Source organism: Cnephaeus nilssonii (assembly GCF_951640355.1).
Source record: "Cnephaeus nilssonii genome assembly, chromosome: 7".
NCBI classification, from domain to species: Eukaryota; Metazoa; Chordata; class Mammalia; order Chiroptera; family Vespertilionidae; genus Cnephaeus; species Cnephaeus nilssonii.
In genome coordinates this window covers 86,582,658-86,601,014 of record NC_137078.1, presented here as the reverse complement: position 1 = coordinate 86,601,014, position 18,357 = coordinate 86,582,658, and the positions used below count along the sequence as shown (strand labels likewise).

At 54.2% G+C, this 18,357-nt stretch overlaps 1 protein-coding gene across 9 annotated transcripts in view; it reads right to left on the bottom strand.

Annotated features, from left to right (window-relative positions):
* Window positions 1-9,710: 9,710 nt before the first annotated feature.
* AHDC1 (AT-hook DNA binding motif containing 1) overlaps window positions 9,711-18,357 on the bottom strand; it is a 66,607-nt gene continuing 57,960 nt past the window's right edge. For all 9 annotated transcript variants that reach the window (XM_079777510.1, XM_079777511.1, XM_079777512.1 and 6 more), the window contains one exon: window positions 9,711-10,761. The gene's annotated coding sequence lies outside the window, so the exon portion shown is untranslated. The remainder of the gene's footprint in view (window positions 10,762-18,357) is intronic.

Sequence of the window (18,357 nt, the reverse complement as noted above, 5' to 3'; positions counted from 1 at the left end):
GCACGTTCTTCTCCCTCCCAGGTCTTCAGGATGTATATATATATATATATATTTGTCCCAAGTGACCTGTTCGCTTGTTAGTCCATCTGTTTGTCACAAGGTTCCAGTACCCTCTAGGGCAGCAGAACCTGGAAGAGGAGAGTTTGGTTCTTGGCCAAGTGTTACTGGGGAGGTGGGGGTGGGATGGGGAGAGGGAGGAATTGGAGGAAAGGAACTCAAGGAGGGAGGGAGGAGGGGAGAAGAGTGAAGGGAGGGGGCTGAGGGCTGGGGGCTGAGGGCTGATCTAGGAAGCATAGATTCTCCTTTGTGTCCACCTCCAGCCTGGGCACCAGGGGCAAAGTCTGAGCTCAGAGGGAGTCCTGCCCCTTGGGGACTGGGATAAGGACCCCAGGGTTTCTCTATGGCCTGGACTCAACCCGTAAAGCCACGGGCAGCAGGGTTGAAATCTTGGGTACAGCATTCTGGGTGCTTGTATGGCGTGCAGTGACCACACTCACCTACTGAGATAGGAGGGAGGGGCTGTACGAGGAGGGTGGGTGTGAACCTGGGTATACATTGAATTAGGGTTTGTGGCCTCTTTGGAACATGGGAGTTGGGTGTGTATGTCCAAGTTGTGAGTGTGCTAGGACTCTGTGTGTACACCTGTGAACAGGTTTGGATTTCACAGGGTGAGGGGGAAATTGTAGGAATGTGTGTATGTGTGTGACTGTAACAGGCAGAGAGAGAAATTTTACTGAGGGAAAGGTTGTGTGCATGTGTGTGTGGAGTGCATGAACCTGGAGGCTGTATGCTGTGTCTGTAGGTAGGTAAATTGTATAGTTATGTACAGTGTGTGTGTGGTTGAATTTATGTGTGTATCATGTGTTTGGGCTGCATGAATATATGTGAAGCGTGCAATTGCATATGTGTACTGCTGTGTACACACATCTGTGATTTTTTTGAGGTACATAGTGAAGTTGTTTGTATGAGTCTTGACTATGGGTTATGTGTGCAACTGTATGTATTTGTGGGGCAGTGAATGTTAGAGAACTGTTTAAACATGTGGTTGTATATTTTGGGGGATTGGCTTATATGTGTAGTTCTTTGTTTATTTTTTGTTTTTTGTCAAACTTCCCCTGCCAGAATGTAAACTCTAAACGGGGTGGAATTTTTGTCTATTGTGTTCACAGTATCCTTAGTATTTAGAATAGTGTCAACACACAGTAGACACTGAATCACATTTTTTGAATGAATGATGAATGAGTGTGTACATGCATGGCTAGGTGTGGGAAGTGTGAGATATATATATATATGTATGTGATATATATATATATATATATATATATATATATATATATATATATATGAATTGTGTGTGCATGTATCTGGGTATGTGAATAGAATAGATGTATTTTGTGTCCAGGTGTGTGAGGTGTTTGTTTTTTATAAATATTTTTATTGATTTCAGAGAGGAAGGGAGAGGGAGAGATTGAGACATTAATGATGAGAGAGAATCGTTGATCCGCGGCCTCCTGCACGCCCCCTACTGGGGATCAAGCCTGCAACCTAGGCATGTGACCTTGACAGGAATCGAACCCCAGACCCTTCAGTCCGCAAGCCGACGTTTATCCACTGAGCCAAACCGGCTAGGGCCCGGTGTGGGGTGTTTTAGGCATAAGTGAGTGGCATGTGACCAAACTTGAGCAAAGGTGCATGTGTGTCTCCAGGTCTGTGACTGTGCCTAAGGCTGTGCCACCATGTGAGCCTTGGGAGTACTGGGGGACGCGGCTGTGTGCGTGCACAGTTGTGAGTGCGTGTGCACTGTGCATGGGGGCGGGAAGGCGCTGTCGGCTTCTCCCAGCCTTCAGCACTCACTCAGCTTCACCCCAGGTCGCCTGCTGTGAAATGTCAGTGGCAGAGAAGCTAAAAATATCCCTTCTCCTCCTCCTGCTCACTGCTTGGGCTGATGGGGCTGTGGGGCCCCAGCAGGCCCCTTGGGCCCTGGGGGGAGGAGGAACTGCTGGATGAGGGCAGGGTGTGGGGTGAAGAGAAAGAGGCCCTTCTCAGCACACTCCCTCCCCCCTTTCCTTCTGGGCTCCAAAGCCAGGCCCCAGGTTCTCCTCTGTCAGGAAGCCCGCAAGAACCCCCCAGGAGCTGCCATATGCTAGCATGTGTGTGTGTGTGTCTGTCTGTGGTATCCAGAGCGGCCTGGGAGGGAGATATGGCCTCCATCAGACTGGGGCTCATCTGGGCCGGGCCTCTTCTGTCAGCCCAGGGGCCCTGGAGGACAGAGCTTCAGATGGGGGCTCCGGGGGACGGGCTGTATCTTTCCACTCAGTCTGGGGACTCCCAGGGAAAGAGTTGGCGCTACTTCCTCCCTAGAGCTGAGGGTCAGGGGTGCAGCCCAGGCTGTATGGGCTCATCTGGCGCTGGTCCAGCGGCCACTAGTGCTCACTGACCCCAAGGCACATCTGCTGCTGCTCAGAGCTTGTGGGCAGGGAGATGTCTCCGCTCTGCCCACACCCTGGGCAGGCATGTGTTTGTTAGGGTATGTGTGTGGGTGTGGTGTGACATGTCGGGGCCTGTGGTCTGTCAGGGACCTCTTCACATGTTGGGCTCCTGGGCGTGTCTCTGCCTATGGCAGTGGTGTCAGCAGCTGCCTGCCTTGAGCATTATAGGCAATCAATAGACGTTGGAGGCATTGTGTGTTTTTCTGTGTGCATGTAGGTGATTCCATGTGTGGGTCTGGGTTTCTCCCTTTCATAATGCAGGCCTGCAAACTCTAGCTGGAATGAACCGTGTTCATGTGAGGGATGCTGGCATTAACACACGGTGTTTCTGTGTATCAGTGTGTTGGAGTGGGTGTCTCTACCAGACGGTCAGTGCCTGTTTGTCCTTTGCATCAAGACATCTCTGTGGGGATGTCTGTGCTGGGCTTTCAGTCTCTTGATTACTGTGTTTGTGTATCTGTCTGCCTGAATATCATTGTGTCAGTAGGCATCTCTGCGCCTGTGCGTGTGTGTGCCTGAGTCAGTTTGATTTTTGTGGGTCTGTGTGTCCATGTGTCCCTGTGAACGCTGGTGTTCTGTGTGGGTTGAAATCTGTGCACAAGCTGGGCATCCATCTCCCCCAGCCCTTGCTTAGTCTCCCGCCATTTCTGTGCTGAAGGCCTCAGGCTGTGTCTGTGTGTGTCTGTGCATCAACTTTCCCCAGCACAACGTCTCCAGCTCTGAGCTCTGCCCGCCCACTCTCTCTGGCTGGACCTGAGGTGGGAGCTGAAGCAGAGGGCGGGCAGGCACAGAGCCCGCCACAGCTGGGTCCGGGGCCAGGTTGCCACCAGGGCCCTGCCTCAGCTTTCCTCCAAGCAAGCGCTAAGCCAGAGCCTCAGTTACATGTAAACACCAGCTGTGTCAAGACTGCGCAGCTTCTTCTAGGTCAACAGACAGCTGTGGGGTTGCTAGGCAACTGCCTGGCTCCCCCCCATTAGGCCCCCCTCCCACTGCCTGTACCTGCAAACCCTCTGCTGGCTCCCCCCACCTCAGGGTACCGCCATACCCCTCCATGCCAATTAAAACAGTGGGGCTGAGCGGGTAGGAGGGGTCAAGGCCGCGGTGAAAACGGGGCTCTGGGATTGGGATCAAGGTATGGGGAGGTGTTAACCCTTCCCGTGCTATTGCCCCCCTCCGCTCAGTCCTCAGGGCACGTCTCCTCACCACCACCTCTCCAATCATACTAGAACAGAACTGAGTGATGGTAGCTGATGCCCCCCCCCCTCCCCCCGTAGGTCAAGGCAGAACTGGAGAGATGCTGGAAGCAGCTGGAAGGAGAGGCATGAGGGTCGTGTTAGTGATTGGTCAAGTCCCCTGCCCCACCCCAGCCTAGCCCAGGGAAGAGAAGGGTTAAGTGTCCCCTTTATTTCCCCCTCCCAGGATAGCCACCCCCACTTCCAAAGCAGCACCTGCGCGCCCAGCTGCACGCCCTGCGGTGCCCGCTCGATGCCCCCGTCCAGGCAGGGTAGCCCCGCAGCGCCCCAGGCCCTCAGCCCCGCCTGGCCTGGGCCTTCTCTGTGGGGAGCGGGGGAGGCGAGGGTCCTGCAGCCAAGGGCCTCCCGATCGCCCCCAAGCCCCCGGCAGGGGGCTCAGGCTCTTTGGGTGGGGTGCGCGGGGCCAGCAGCGGGCCGGGGTGACTTCGGAGGAGCTGGAGGAAGCAGGAGGAGGCGGCAGTCAGGCGGCAGGGAGGCAGCACCCCTGGCCGCCCCATTAGTATGCGGCCACGCTCCCCTCGCCATGGCAACCGCTCCCCCGCGCCTCGCATCCGGGCCGCCCCAGGCGCAGTGCGCACCTCTCCTCCCACAGGTGGCGACACGCACCAGCGGGCACGCACACTCGGGGAACCCGCGGGCGAGCTGGGGGCTCCAGGTGCGCCCGGGCCTCGCTGTGCCCGCCCCCGTGGCCTATGGGCGTGTCCCCAGGTGCTCCGGAGGGAGCCTCTAGGGGCGGGGAGCGGGGGGGGGGGGGGGGGGGCGGGTACTGTAGAGGTTCAGCCCATGCCCATGCCCGGGTGTGTTCCTCAGTGTGCCTATTGTGCCTGTCTCTAGTGTCCTTGAGGGTGTTTGCCTGCCTGTGCTCATGTTTTTGCCTCTTCATTCCTGATCGTGTGTGTCTGAGTATGATTGCCATGGTGTAACTTTGCTAACCTTTGTGCCTGTACAAAGGTGTGTGCTCCTGTTTGCATGCCCATGGCCCTGGGTTTCCTCTGGATGTATGCCCAGGGGTGCCTGTACCTGGAGGAGTATGTCTTAGTGTGTGTGTGTGTGTGTGTGCGTGTGTGTGTGCGTGATCCCTTGGTATCTTCTGTGACCCTCTGCATCCTTGTGTGCTTCTGGGCACAGCTGCATGTGGCAATGCGTATCTGTCTGTGTGTATTCCCGGTGAGTCCCTGAGAACCCAACGCTCCACGTCGTTGTGTTCCTGTGAGTGCCCTGAGTGTGTGTCCTGGGGTGTGGCTGTGTCCAGGGGCTGCTGGCTCTGTGCCCTCCTCAGCTTCACTCCCTGCTGCCTGAGCAAGCCGACACCTGCTCCCTGAGCACTGGGCCCTCCCCCCACCTGGCAAGGACAAGAAAGGACAAGGATACAGAGGAGACCTGGAGACAGAGACAGAGAGACTTGGAGGGGGAATACAGAGAGCCAAGTAGGCTGGAGACGTGGTGACCTAGAGTCATGTGACCAGCCTTATAGTCCAAGACCCAGGAGAGAGAAACAGAGACGGACATTAGACAGAGGGCGGCCCAGGCTCACACAGAGACCCAGAGCACCAAGTCAGAACTGCAGAAACAGGCCAGAGACCAAGATGTGGGGCCCTGGCCTCCTCTGTCTCTTTCCCTCCCTTCCTCCCACTCCAGAGTTTCCAGCCCTGGCCATGCCTCCTCCTCCACTTACCCAAAGCAGAGTTCTCCTGGCCCTGGGACTGGAACCCCACCTCCTCCTTGCAGCAGCTGGCCGTGTGTGTGTGTGTGTGTGTGTGTGTGTGTGTGTGTGCATGTGCCACCATCTGTGTGCTGTTCTGGGCTAGTGACCACCTTGCTCACAGCCCTCCCTTACTCCCTCTCCCCACCCCCACCACAGTTGCCCATATTTTCTCAGGCCCAGATCATGCACACATGCCACACAGTCAACCACACTCATTCAAACCCAGAAACACGCCCTGGGTCTCCCTGTCTCAAACACATCTGCACGTCTGGCCAGAAGATCCACCATGTACACAGCTGCACCACAAGACCTACCTTCCTAAGCTCTCCCATTCACCCCTCAGCAGTCTCCGAGGAGTTCCAAACCTCTGCCATCCACAGGGAAAGCAGAGGCCCAAACTGGTCAATTCCATCAGGCTATCCTCAAAGGCCCGGTCTCTTGTTCACTGTTGTGGCCTCAAGTGCCTGGGACATACCTGGAATCTTGTAGGTGCTTGAGAACTATTTGTTAAATACATGTGTGTATAGTGTCTAACAGTCATTCAGAGAATCCATAGTAATTTACAGCCACTCAGTGAAAAACATGAATGCATCCCATAGTGTACACAGAAGAAGGCATCTGATGCACACCTAGGACACCTTCAATACAGGTGTGTGCACACAGGTGCCTGCTTGTGTGCAGACAGCACAATGCCTAGATTAGAGGTTCTCAACTGTGGCTGCACAGAACCACCTGGGGAGCTTTTATTTATTTATATTTTTTAATCCTCACTCGAGGACATTTTTTCCCCCATTGACTTTTAGAGAGGGTGGGAGAGAGAAAGAGAGAAATATCCATGTGAGAGAAAACATCGATTGGTTGCCTGCTGCACGTGCTCTGACCAGGGCCTGGGCCAGGGAGGAGCCTGCAACCCCCGGCATGTACCCTGATTGAATCGAACCCGGGGACCCCTTGGTTCACAGTTTGGTGCTCTATCCACTGAGCCAAACTGGCTAGGGCCCACCTGGGGGAGCTTTAAAAAATTCCAATGCCCAGGCCCCACCCTAGAGCATAATCTCAGAATCCCTAGATTGGGAGCCACCGATCTAGATGAATGGACTCAGAAATGTTGACACGGGGGTTATTACCAGGAATGGCAGTGAAGTAGATTTTAATAGTGAAGTGAAGCAGACTTCCACAGTCTAGCGTTTGAACCCTGGTGTCACTGTTTACTGAGTGGTCTTTGTAAATGACCTCTCTATCTGTAAAATGGTGATAATAATCGTTACAATAAAAAGCCTCGTAGAATTGTTGTGAAAATGGAATGAGTTCATATATATATATATATATATATATATGAACTCATTCCATTTTATATATATATATATATATATATATATATATATATATATATATCTCCACACACACGCATATATATGTTAAATGTTTAGAACAGTAGAACAGTATCTGGAGCATAGTGTTATAATTGTATAATTATTTCTGATTTTTATTTGTATAATTTAAAATTTTATTATAGAACAAATCATTTTTTTGGATGAATTTTATGAGCAGGGTTTCCCCCCCTTTAAACTGTTACGAAAAGGCAAGGGCTCAGTCAGATTCCAGGCCAACCTACTTCTGCCACTTCCCATGTAATCTTGGACAAGTCACTTACTCCACGTCTCTGAAGCTGCCTTTTCATTTGTAAGTGAGGCATCTTTCTCTACTTCAACGATTGTTTTGAGGAATAAACACCTCCAGGAAGTATTTAATAAATGGTGGTAAAATCCAAACATCTAGGGGCTAGGTTGCCTTGATATATTCTGGGATCAGGTATGGGACTGTCGAGACTGTGGTAAGAACAGATCAAACAGAGTGCCCTGCCCTGGCCGGTTGTGTAAGTTGGTTAGAGCATAGTCCTGTACACCAAAAGGTTGTTGGTTCGATTCCCAGTCAGGGTGCATAACCAGGTTGTGGGTTCGATCCCCAGTTGCGGTGAGTATGGGAGGCAATAGAGATGTTTCTCTCTCTCACATCTCTCTCTCTCTCTCAAATCAATAAAAACATATCCTCGTGTGAGGATAAAAAATAAAATAAATAGGGTGCTACCCATCCTCCCCCATCCGGCTGGGCAGGGTCTCTGTTGTCCTTTCCCCCAAGGCCCCAGGGCCCAAGGGCACAGAGAACCTTAAACCCCAAAGGCTGGGCCCTTGGCCTCTGGAGTCTGTTCTCCAAAATACATCTCGGCTCTCCTTACCCCTTGCTAAGCTACAGAACCCTGCCCTCCCCCATTCTCTCGCTGACCCCTCCTTTCAGGGAACCTGTTTTCCTTACCGAGCCTGCCTTCCATCCCGAAAGCTATCAGCTCTTCTCTGAGTTCCCATCCCCCTCGGGTTGCCCCTCTTTTTTTTAAAGAATCCTCACCCGAGGCTCTTTTTTCCATTGATGTTTTTAGAGTGGAAAGGAGGGAGAAACATCAATGTGAGACACATCAATTGGTTGCCTCCCCAACACACCCCGACTGGAGCTGGGGATCAAACCTGCAACCCAGGTACATGCCCTTGACCAGGAATCGAACCCACAACCCTGGCCCTTCGGTGTGCGGGCGGGTGCTCTAACCACTGAGCACACTGGCCAGGACACCCCTCTCTTTGTAGTTAATCCCCTCAAGTTAAGCTCTCAAATTAATGAGCCCCCTTGCTGGGCTATAATCACCTCCCTGAACTCCCATTTCCTTCTTGCCCCCCCCCCCTCCCTATCCCCACTCTCGTTCTGTGGTAGCCACCCTTCCCTGGCCTTCCTCCCCATTTCTAGACCAATCCCAAGTGGAGCCCTCAGTCCCCCACTGGGCACTGCCCCTGCCCAGCCTGCCCCACCTGGACAGCCTCTCCAAGTCTCTTCTGCTTCCTCAGCAACCGCAGAACATTTTTTCCCTGCAGGCGATTCCTGGGGCTGAAAACAAGCTTAACCGGCCTCCCCCACTGGTTCCTGCAATGCCACCCACCCCCTCCAGCCAGCCTCCTCCCTGCCCAAGTGGTCTTGCCAAAGCTCTCTCCCCTCCCCACACAGTGTCTACTCCAAACAGACCTAACTATGTGTGACTTCCGCCCCCTGCCACCCTCTCACACCTCCAGGCCTTTGCACGTGCTCTTTCCTCTTCCAGGAACAAAGCCCCTCTCCCCACCCTCACCGGGTCTTACTGCTCCCTGCCCCCACTTCCAGTCTCTCTGGATTGTCGGCTCGAGCACAGTGTTGCTGCCTTTGCTCTCACCACGCAGGAGGGTGCGGCCTCGGGGATTCGTGGAGGGGCCTTGGTGGGTGGATGAGCCGTCACATCCAGCACCGACGCAGCAGTTCTGTTGCCGGCCCCTATCTGAATCCTCTGGCCTTCTCTTTCAGACGGGGGTGCCCACAAGGTGGGGGTCTGTGTTTTGCTTTTAAATTTCGTACATTTTTAAAAAGTGTTTGCAAATTGCTGGTTTTGTGCAGAAAGGGCTCACCTTGGGCTTCTTTGACTCTCCCCAGGCCTGGACCTTGCTGGTTGGGTCAGGGAAGGGAGGCCGCGGGGAGCTGGCCCTTGGGGTCTCCCTGAGCTTCAGCAGGGAGGGCCACGGAGAAGCCACATTGGACAGAGATTTAACAAACAATGGACCGATAGGAAAAGCTGCTCGCTCAAGACCGGGCAGCTCTACGTGGGCACTGTTTGGTCAAGCAGCCAAGAGTTTCCCAACGTCAGGGGAGTGGGAAACAGCTCAGTTCTTCCAGGTCCACCAGAAACCGGCTCGGGATTAAGAGTTGTCTTTGCATTTCCAGCGTTTACAAAAGCTGCGAGGGAACCCAGACCCAGCATTTGGGGCTCGGGATGGAAAAGAGAAAGCAGAGAAAGAAACATTGGGGTTACTGGCTTAGTCACTCCCGGCAGTTCGCAGGGGCAGATGGAGGTGTATTGGAGCAAAATGAGGGCCTGGAGACAGAGGAGACCCAGGGCCTGGGGCAAACGGGAGACAAACAGGGGGGTGCTCCAGTCCTTGTGGGGAAAGGGGGTATCTCACAAGGGTTCTTGGGCTTAGGAAGGAAGGAATGTCTCAGACAAGTGTCCCTGAACCAGAACAGAACTGTGTGGCCCAGAGGCTGGGGAAACACAGGATGTGGGCCTAGAGCAAACGCGGGGGTCTAGAAGGAGGGGAGATCAGAGCCTTGACTCAGAGAGGGAACGAGGACTTGGGGGAACAGGGGTCCTAGAGGCAGGCATCCCTGCACTTTGAAAAGGATGGCGGTCCAGAGAAAGGGAGAGCTGGGACTTGGGACAAAAGAGGGGTCTTAGAGTGAGGGGAGACCCAAGACCTAGGGCAAAACGAGGAGCGTAGAGGCAGAATCCCTGCACCCGGGACAGAATGAACAGACCAGGGGACAGAAGTGCTAGGGGGCAGACTGGGGAGCCAGAGGCAGGGAGACCCAGGGCCTGGGGAGGAACTGGGGTAGTGGGTCCAGATGTGAAGGTGACTCAGATCTCAGGCAAAAGAAGAAACGAAGAGGGAGGGACCACAGGGCAGTATTTCAACTTCCCTGGGGACCCAGTGGCTGGTGACAAAACCCAGGCATGCCCCTTCCATCCCCGCCCGCACTCCCCCACCCGCCCCTTTCACAAGACACAAGGTGTGTGTGTGTTTTTGTTGTTTTTTTTTTTGCTTTTTTTTCATTTCTTTTTAATACAAACTTGGATCTTTGGGTGTGTCCTGCCAACAGAAAACAACAACAACAACAGAAGAGAAAACCCAAAAGAGTGAAAAATAAGAAAGAAAGAAAGAAAAAAAAAAAAGCTCCCGCAAGAGGTTCTTTTCCCTCCCCCCCACCATGCGAATTTGCACACCACGGGACCACAGCAGGTTTACAGAATGCAATATACAATCCACGATTTATAATAAAACAGTATATACAATAAATAGGATATTGTTCATTTTTGTCAAACGACCTGTAGATAAATTTCTCAGTGCATACTTGCAGGGGCTCTGGACACCTCGAGGCCCCGCTTGCAACCTCTTGCACGCGCTCGCTCTCTCGCTCTCTCTCTCTCTTTTTTTTTTTGTCTTTTTCTAAAACTGTGTTTTGTTTTTTAAGTTTTGTACATTTTTAAAAAGTATTTACAATTGCTGGTTTTGTGCAGAAAGGGCTCACCTTGGGCTTCTGCGTGGAGGAGATGGGCGGGGGGGGGGTGTTGGAGGAGATGGGGTTGCAGGGGGTGCAGGGGGGCGGGGGCGGGAGGCAGAGGGGCAAGCGCTCCTGCCAGAGGACGATGTGGACGCTGGGAGGGGTCTTGGCGTTGATTTTCTGAAAGCTGCAAAGAAACATAAGAGAAGAGGCGGAAGTCAGCGGCAGGCAGACACTGAGCTCTGAGAACAGGGAGGTTAAGTGTGGGACCCCACCTAGTTCCTACCAGGACTCTGGGAGAAGCTAACCCCATTGTTCCTTCTCCCAACAGTTCCCCAATGAAACTCTGGGCTGCTTCTGGCTTTCTCTGAGCTCAGTTTCCCCATCTGTAAAACCATGTGTGGTCCAAGGCCTACTCCATTGAGGGGTAAAGGATGTGCTGGGTAAGTGGTTGGAGATCCAAAACTTGAACTCTAGCCTGGCTGGCATGGCTCAGGGGTTGAGCGTCAACTTGTGAACCAGGAGGTCATGGTTCAATTCCCAGTCAGGGCACATGCCCGGGTTGCAGGCTCGATCCCAATGTGGGGCGTGCAGGAGGCAGCAATCAATAATTCTCTCTCATCATTGATGCTTCTCTCTCTCTCTTCCTGAAATGAATACAAATATATTTTTAAAAAAGAACTTGAACTCTAGAACCAGACACAGCTAAGTTCAAACGCTAGCACCACCATTAATAGCTCTATGACCTTGGGCAAGTTGGTGAATCTTCTGTGAGCCTCAGTTTACTCATCTGTAAAAAGGGGACAACAGAACTATTCCATAGGTTTGTTGGGAGGATTTGGTGGTTCAAGGCAGATGAAGCCTGGTACATAAATGCATAATGAATGACACTAATTACTAGTTGTTATTCTCTTCCGGGGCCTGGGCCAGCTAGGCTCTCCAAGGCTGGGTTTCCTCATGCGACAGTGAGTTTAGTAATTCTTCCAACCGAGGCTGTTCTGAGGAATGACATAATGGAGAAGATGGGGCCGTAGCACAGCACAGGTGTGAACTGCAGCTTTAATTTCTTCTAAATCTAACCCTCTTCCCAACCCCCACCAATGCCATTCTGTTCCTTAGAGAGGTGAGGTGAGGAGGAAGTCTGTCTGAATAAAGGAATAAAGAAATTGCCCAACACAATACCATCTGTGTTTGGCTGCACCTCCTGCCTTCCCGAAGCTCAGAAACTCCCAAGTCCCCAGTCCCTACAGTCACCAGACACTGGAGGGCTGGAGTGCCCCCTTTCCCTAGAAGGGCCCTGGGGTATTGACTCCCTACCCTGACCCCAGCTTTGCTGGGATGAGCAGGAAGGTGCCCAGAGGGACAGGGATGGGCTCAGTCATTCTCAAGACTCCCAGTCATTAGCCTGACCCTTTCCGAGTTCTGTCCTCTCTGAGCCCTGAAATTCACATCTCCCACACTCGGTGAGTGACCGCCCCACCAGAATTCAGGGGCAGGTGAGGGTGTTAAAAACACCTTCGAAGACTCCTCAGCCAGCCAGCCCGCCATCCCCCACCCTGCAGGAACCAGCAGCCACAGAAAGCCTTTCCTCCCTTGTCCTCTTCTTGGCTTCCCTTCCCAACGGGCCACATTTAAATTCTGCTCAGCCTCGGCTGTTGTCTGCTGGGCAGTCAGCCCCGGGGAAGACTTTTGTCCTGAGGATGGACTTGCCAGTACGCCCCCAAGGCCAGAGGACCCAGGTGGGCTCCCGAAACGTGGGAGCAGCACCCCACCGAGGTGCCTCAGCGCAGGTGGCAAACAGAGATGAGAGGGGGAGGGTGGGAGCTGCATCTTTGTTAAGCTGTCAGGTCCCCTGCAGGGGAGGGAGGATGGCCCATTAGCCGCAGGGGTAAGAGGTATGCCAGGTAGGGTGACAGCTATATTGCGACTGGGGGGATTGGTGGAAAAGCGACTCTTGGGGCAAGGGGTGCAGTGGGATGGAGGCCAGTTCGCCACAGGCAGGGTGATAAACAGGAGCAGCTGCAGAGATAAGCAGGGTGTCCATTAGGCAGGACCGGTAGATGTGGGGGAAAGGTGCAGCTGAAGGGCTGGAGGCACCGATCTGCAGGACAGTTCCCTGCAGTTTAAAAACAGCTGCTAAGCTCAGGAACCTCCTGTTGGGGTGATGGGTATAATGTGTTGGGGAGACAAGTGAGGGGGAGACTTACAATGGGCTGCTCCAAACCACTTAGCAAGTGGATTCTAACAAACCCCAGCCTCTCCTGCTCCCCTGAAGGGCCCCAGGGCAGGCTGGGAGCCTCCTCACAAATCCCTGTCACCCCCACCCCCTCCAGCCCTTAGCCACTGCCAGTGACCCTCTCCAAGCCGGGTCTCCATGGTGATCTCAGCCCAGCAGGCAGCTCCTGCCAGAACCATTCCCATGGTGCCGGTGGCCAGGCAGCAGGGAGGCTTTCTCACCCTCTGCTAAGCCATCCTGTCTCACCTTCCTCCTCCCACCGCCCTCCCCAGCTTTCATGACTTGGCCAGAATCTGGGGGATGGTGGGGGAGGGGGAATCGAATCCAGAGGCTCCTGAGCAGGGGAGGATGGAGGACGCTGTGGCTATGTAGAGCCCTGACCTCACTAGGTTCAATTCTCCACAAAATGGAGCCAAGGCTGACATGCCAGGGGGCCCAGGGCTGGGCACTGGAGACAAAGCAGAGAACAAGACTGCTAGTCCCTGCCCTTGGGGGGCTCACGGAGCAGAGAAGGAAGCAAAGCAGACCCCAAACCAGGAAATGACAATGCAGGGAGATGAGGGCTGTGCCAAGGGAGCCCTGGGGGGGGGGGGGGGGCTCAGGGGGCACAGAGGGGGGCCTAGCCCAGCCTTGGCAGGAGCCACTGTGGCTCTTCTCCTCACTGCTGAGCACAGAGCCCCGTCCATGCTGGGGTCAAGAGTGTGTGCTGACTGAACGGCAGCGAAGATAGCGAAGACGGGTCTCAGTCTGATCAGCATGTCAAGGTCCAGCTCAGGTCCTGCACACCTCCTGGATGCTGCCTCAGACCACCCTGTTACCATAGCTACCAGTGCACTTGTCATTGCCGTCCCTGCTCCTCCAGGGCAGAGACTGTGTGGTACCTCTGTATCCCCAATACCAGCATGTGCCTAGCGCCCCAGGGCACCAGCCATTGTTCATGAGACTTAACCTTTTAGTGCCTCCATGATGAAGGACTACAGAGTCACAGGCCACGGAGTCCTTGTGCTCTAGCAGTTTCACTGTCCGAGGCGTCAGGGCATTAAATGGTCTCTGCCTGTCAGTGGGGGCTGGCACTGGGGGGCACTGGGCAGGGACTCAAAAAAGTGCTGCAGATCATGTACAAATCAGCTTGTCTGGAGAGAGCTGCTCTCCCCACTAAAGAAGCACACATCCCGTGTTCATTGAAGCAACCAGCAGACATATATTCCCACCCACTGACTGCAGGCCACAGCTAAGATCTAACCCCACCTTGTAGGCATTGCCCTCCAGAAGGGGCCTCAACATCAAACAGGGCAGCGGAGCAGAAGGCCAAGAGTCCATGGAACGGAACTGACTTGCTGTGTGACCTGGGAAAAGCCCTTTCCCTCTCTGGCCTTCAGCTGCTCCGTAAAATAGGGGATTGGACAGGCAATGGGAGAGCTCCAGGTGCTGAGAAACGGCTCCAGAGACAAGTGGCCAGAGGCAAGCCACAGCCCCCCAAAGGCTAATCCGCCCATCGGACACTTTCAGGCCAAGTCAGGCCAGCAAGCCCCTCCAATGTGGAGAGGACACTGGTCACTCCTGAGAGAGAGAGAGAGAGAGAGAGAGAGAGAGAGAGAGAGAGAGAGAAGAGAGAGAGAGAGAGAGAGAGAGAGAGAGAGAGAGAAAGAGAGAGAGAGAGAGAGAGAGAGAGAGAAAGAGAGAGAGAGAGAGAGAGAGAGAGAGAGAGATCCGAGGAGGGCGGGGCTTCCAACTGGGAATGGGCAGGCTGTGTGTGTGTGTGTTGGGGGGCGGGGCTCCCCTCCCCACTCCAGGGAAGTTTTAAAAAAATCAGAGTCCAGCCCTGGCTAGTGTTTCTCAATGGTTAGAGCATCATCCCATGCACAGAAGGGTCATGGGTTCAATTCCTGGTCAAAGGTACCTGGATTGCAGGTTCAATCCCTGGCCCCAATTGAGGTGTGTGTGGGAGGCAACCAATCAATGTGTCTCTCTCACATTGATGTTTCTCTTTCTCTCTCCCTCTCCCTCTCTCCTTCCCAGTCTAAAAATCAATGGGAGAAATATCCTCAGGTGATGATTAACGAAACATAAATAAATAAAACAACCTGTGTCCGCCAGAGAGGTGCTTCTTAAACTAGCTTTCCCACTCACTCCCTCCGTAGGGGTCTCCCACTCCCTCCACTGCTGGGCGTACAGGGATGCTATAGGGCCAAACAGGTCTCACACCCACGGCCGCCCACCAAGCCGTGCGGCCTCGTGCCCATCTCCCACCTCTCGGGAGTCTCGTACTTCTTACAGGTGCGGGGAGGAGGCTCACCCTCACCCTCTCCTGTCTCCCGACAGACGCCTGTGTAGACAGGGGATGCCAATGGGTATGTGTTGGGATGCAGCTGAAGTGGATGGAGGCTAAAGAAAGGACAAGAAAGTGGAACCGTGCGATTCCCAAGGCCCCTTCCTGACGCTGCCTTGTGGGGCGTCCTTGCCTGGGTGGGTTGTACTTGGAGCTCTCCGAAAGCCCCGTTAGCCCTGCCCCACTTTTGGGAGCGTATCTGATAACAGAAGCTGAGAGAAATCATCTTCCACCCGTTCCCCAACACTTACCCTTTCCTCTCACAATTCTCCCTCGTCTACATACTGTTCTTCGACTCAAGGGAAAAAACAAAACAAAACAAAAACCCAAACCCTGACCCCGAAATGTCTCAGGCGTGATGAGATACTGGGGAGGGAGATGGGGACAGTGCACTGACATGAGTAACTGGCCTAAAGAAGCTGATGGCGTGGGGAGGACATTCCCAGGAAGGGCTGTCACGGATGCAGAAAGGTTTGGAGATTAATTGGGCCTGGGAAGGATCCTGGAACGCTTCTTGGAGGAGGTGATGCCTGAGTGAGAGATAGGAGCTGACAGGTGGGAGATGGATGGTGGGTAGGGAAGGGCAGCCCAGGCCAGAGAACAGCCAGAGCAAAGGCCCAGGGCACGCTGGGGAGGGCGCCCTGCCCCCCACTCCTGAGTCCAGGCCAAAGCTGAAAAGGGAGCGCGTGTGAGGAGGAGGTCGGGGTCGGGTCACAAACGAAGCCTTGGATACCGGGAATACCAAGCTAGGAAGTTGGGCTTTATTTTGTAGGGAAGGAGGCCGGGGAGGGGAGGAGGCACCCTGGCCTGTGTGGCTCACTTGGTTGGAGTATCGTTCCATGCACCAAAAGGTGGTGGGTTCGATCCCCAGTCAGGGCACGTGAGGGAGGCAACTGACCATGTTTCTCTCTCACATTCATGTTTCTCCCGCCCTCCCTCCTCTAAAATCAATAAAAAGAAAAAAAAGCTTTTGAAGGTGTTAAGCAATGAAGTCATAGGAGCACATGTCTCAATCAAATCGTTCAGTAAATGTTTGGGGGGCTCCAGACCCCAGGCACGGATGAACAAAGCACTCTGGTGGCAGCAGCGGAGGGAACGGACTAGGGCAGGGGGGACAGATGTTGGGGCAGAGACCCGGAAGGTGCCGGGTGCTCTGCCCAGGCGGCTGAGCTGGCGTTCCCGCTTCCGAAGTCTCAAATTTGTGCAAGGCCCATTTTCTGCCTCCAGGAAGCCCGCACTGCCCACACCCTGCTCACGGTTCACAAGTGGTCCCTGGCATTTCTGGTGGGAGTATTCCATTCCCTTCCCTGGAGAGGGATGCCCACACGGAGGCTTTGAATAAACACCTATTTATAGGCCGCAAACTCCATGAGGGCAGGGCACTGCTCGTCTCGTTCAGTGGTACCTTCAGCACTAGCTGCAATGCGTGGCCCGGAAGGTGTCCGGTTCATGTGCGTTGGATACAGAATTAATCTACTTCCTCCTGCCCTCCAGCATAAACAGAGGGCACTACGGCAGCAGTTGTGGTGACAAAGGTGGCCAATCTGCCAGGGGAAAATCCATGACCTGTTACAAAGTCACAGGAAATCTTTTTCAGATTCTCTGCACCGAGAGAGAGGACTGGTGTGGATACGTGTGTGGGCGGGGCTTCTAGCTGACCTGGGTCCTGACGTGCATTTGGCTTCGGGTCCCTTGGGGTGAGACCTGCGACTTACCTTGTCTCTCTGGCTCCCCAGGGAGAACTTAGTTGCTAAGGCAAAGACCCAGGTAGCATTTCGTCTCCCACCGAAAGCCCCACATCCACACTCGATAGATACCAGGTCCCTCCTCGGAGGGAATCAGGCTGAGCAGGTGAAGGAGGCCTGGCTACAGCGTCCTGAGCAAGCAGGAAAAGGTCAGGGGTGTGTGACTCACACAGATTGGATCAGAGGCCCCGGGATTCAGGTGGCGAGGAGGATTTTATCCCCCCATTTACCAGCCACTGATTACGTGCTTCCTGTGCCAGGGACTCGGCTAAGTGCTTCACGGGTAATCTCATTTAATTCTCTTACGAGATGCAGCAAGGTGACGTGACTCACCAGGTCACTTGGCTGGTTTGAGATGGAATCAGATTCTGCACAGAGGCCTGTCTGTGCCCACAGGCGTGCTCTTCCAGCCCCCCCACCCCCCACCCCCCACCCCGTTTCAGGGCTTTGCTCCCTTGGGTTCTTCTTCCAGGGCCACAGGGATGTGGGAGAGAAGGAGCGTGAGAGGGCATGTTCACGGAGAGATTAGGTTTCCAGGAAATGAGGGCTCAGAACGAGAAGGCCTGGCCTGAAAATGGCTGCGGGAGAGGCAAGAGATAGGATTGGAGGGAGGATGGCCTCAGGGATTGAGAAGAGGAGCCCAGAAGAGGCAGGGCAGGGCTGGCTGACCCCTGACGTGAGGGCCTCTTCTTGCTCAGAGCCAGAAGCAAGATCAAGTGACCTCTTGAGGTTTCAAGACACGAAGAGACAAAGCCCAGAGCAGCCAGGGCCTGGCCCAGGTCCGGGCATGCCTGCTGACCCTGGCTGGATGGTGGCCTTGGAGACTGCTTCCTGCCCTGGTCAGGCCCCAGCTGGCGTCACCTTGGAAGACCTGTGACATTTCTCTTGGACTCAGATCCAGGCCTGAGAGGGAGTAGGGAGGGAGGGGGACTCGAGATTCCTGAACACCTTGGAGGGCCCTTCCTACCCTCCCACCCTCTTCCCAGGGTACGGTAGGGCCCAACAAGGAGCCAGCCTGTCTGGCTTTGCTTTCCATCTAAGGGACTAGAGATGTCTGTAAGGCCCAGGTGCCCGCGACCCCCACCCCTTTTACTCTGTCCCATTAGCTCAGCTCCCAGACCGGTCTGGTCCCACATTCTATACTCTGGCTCCTCTGAGCTCCCCTCTTCTAGTTCCCATTGGGATGTGACCTGCCCTGGCCCACAGTTCCCTCTGCCTGGAATGCCCCTCCCCCACTCTCCAGTGTCCAAATCTTGCCTACTCTTCAAGGTCGAGCTAAAATGCAGCTTCTTCCACAGAACCTCAACATCCATTTAAAATGTCAGGCCCAGGAACAGCTGCAGGGAACATCCAACCAATCTGTCATTTTGTGGGTGGGGAGTCAGGGGTGTGGGGTGGAGAGGGAGCAGTGTGGCGGGGGATATGGGGTGGGGGTGATGACAGAACTGGGTTCAAATGCTGGCTCCGCCACTT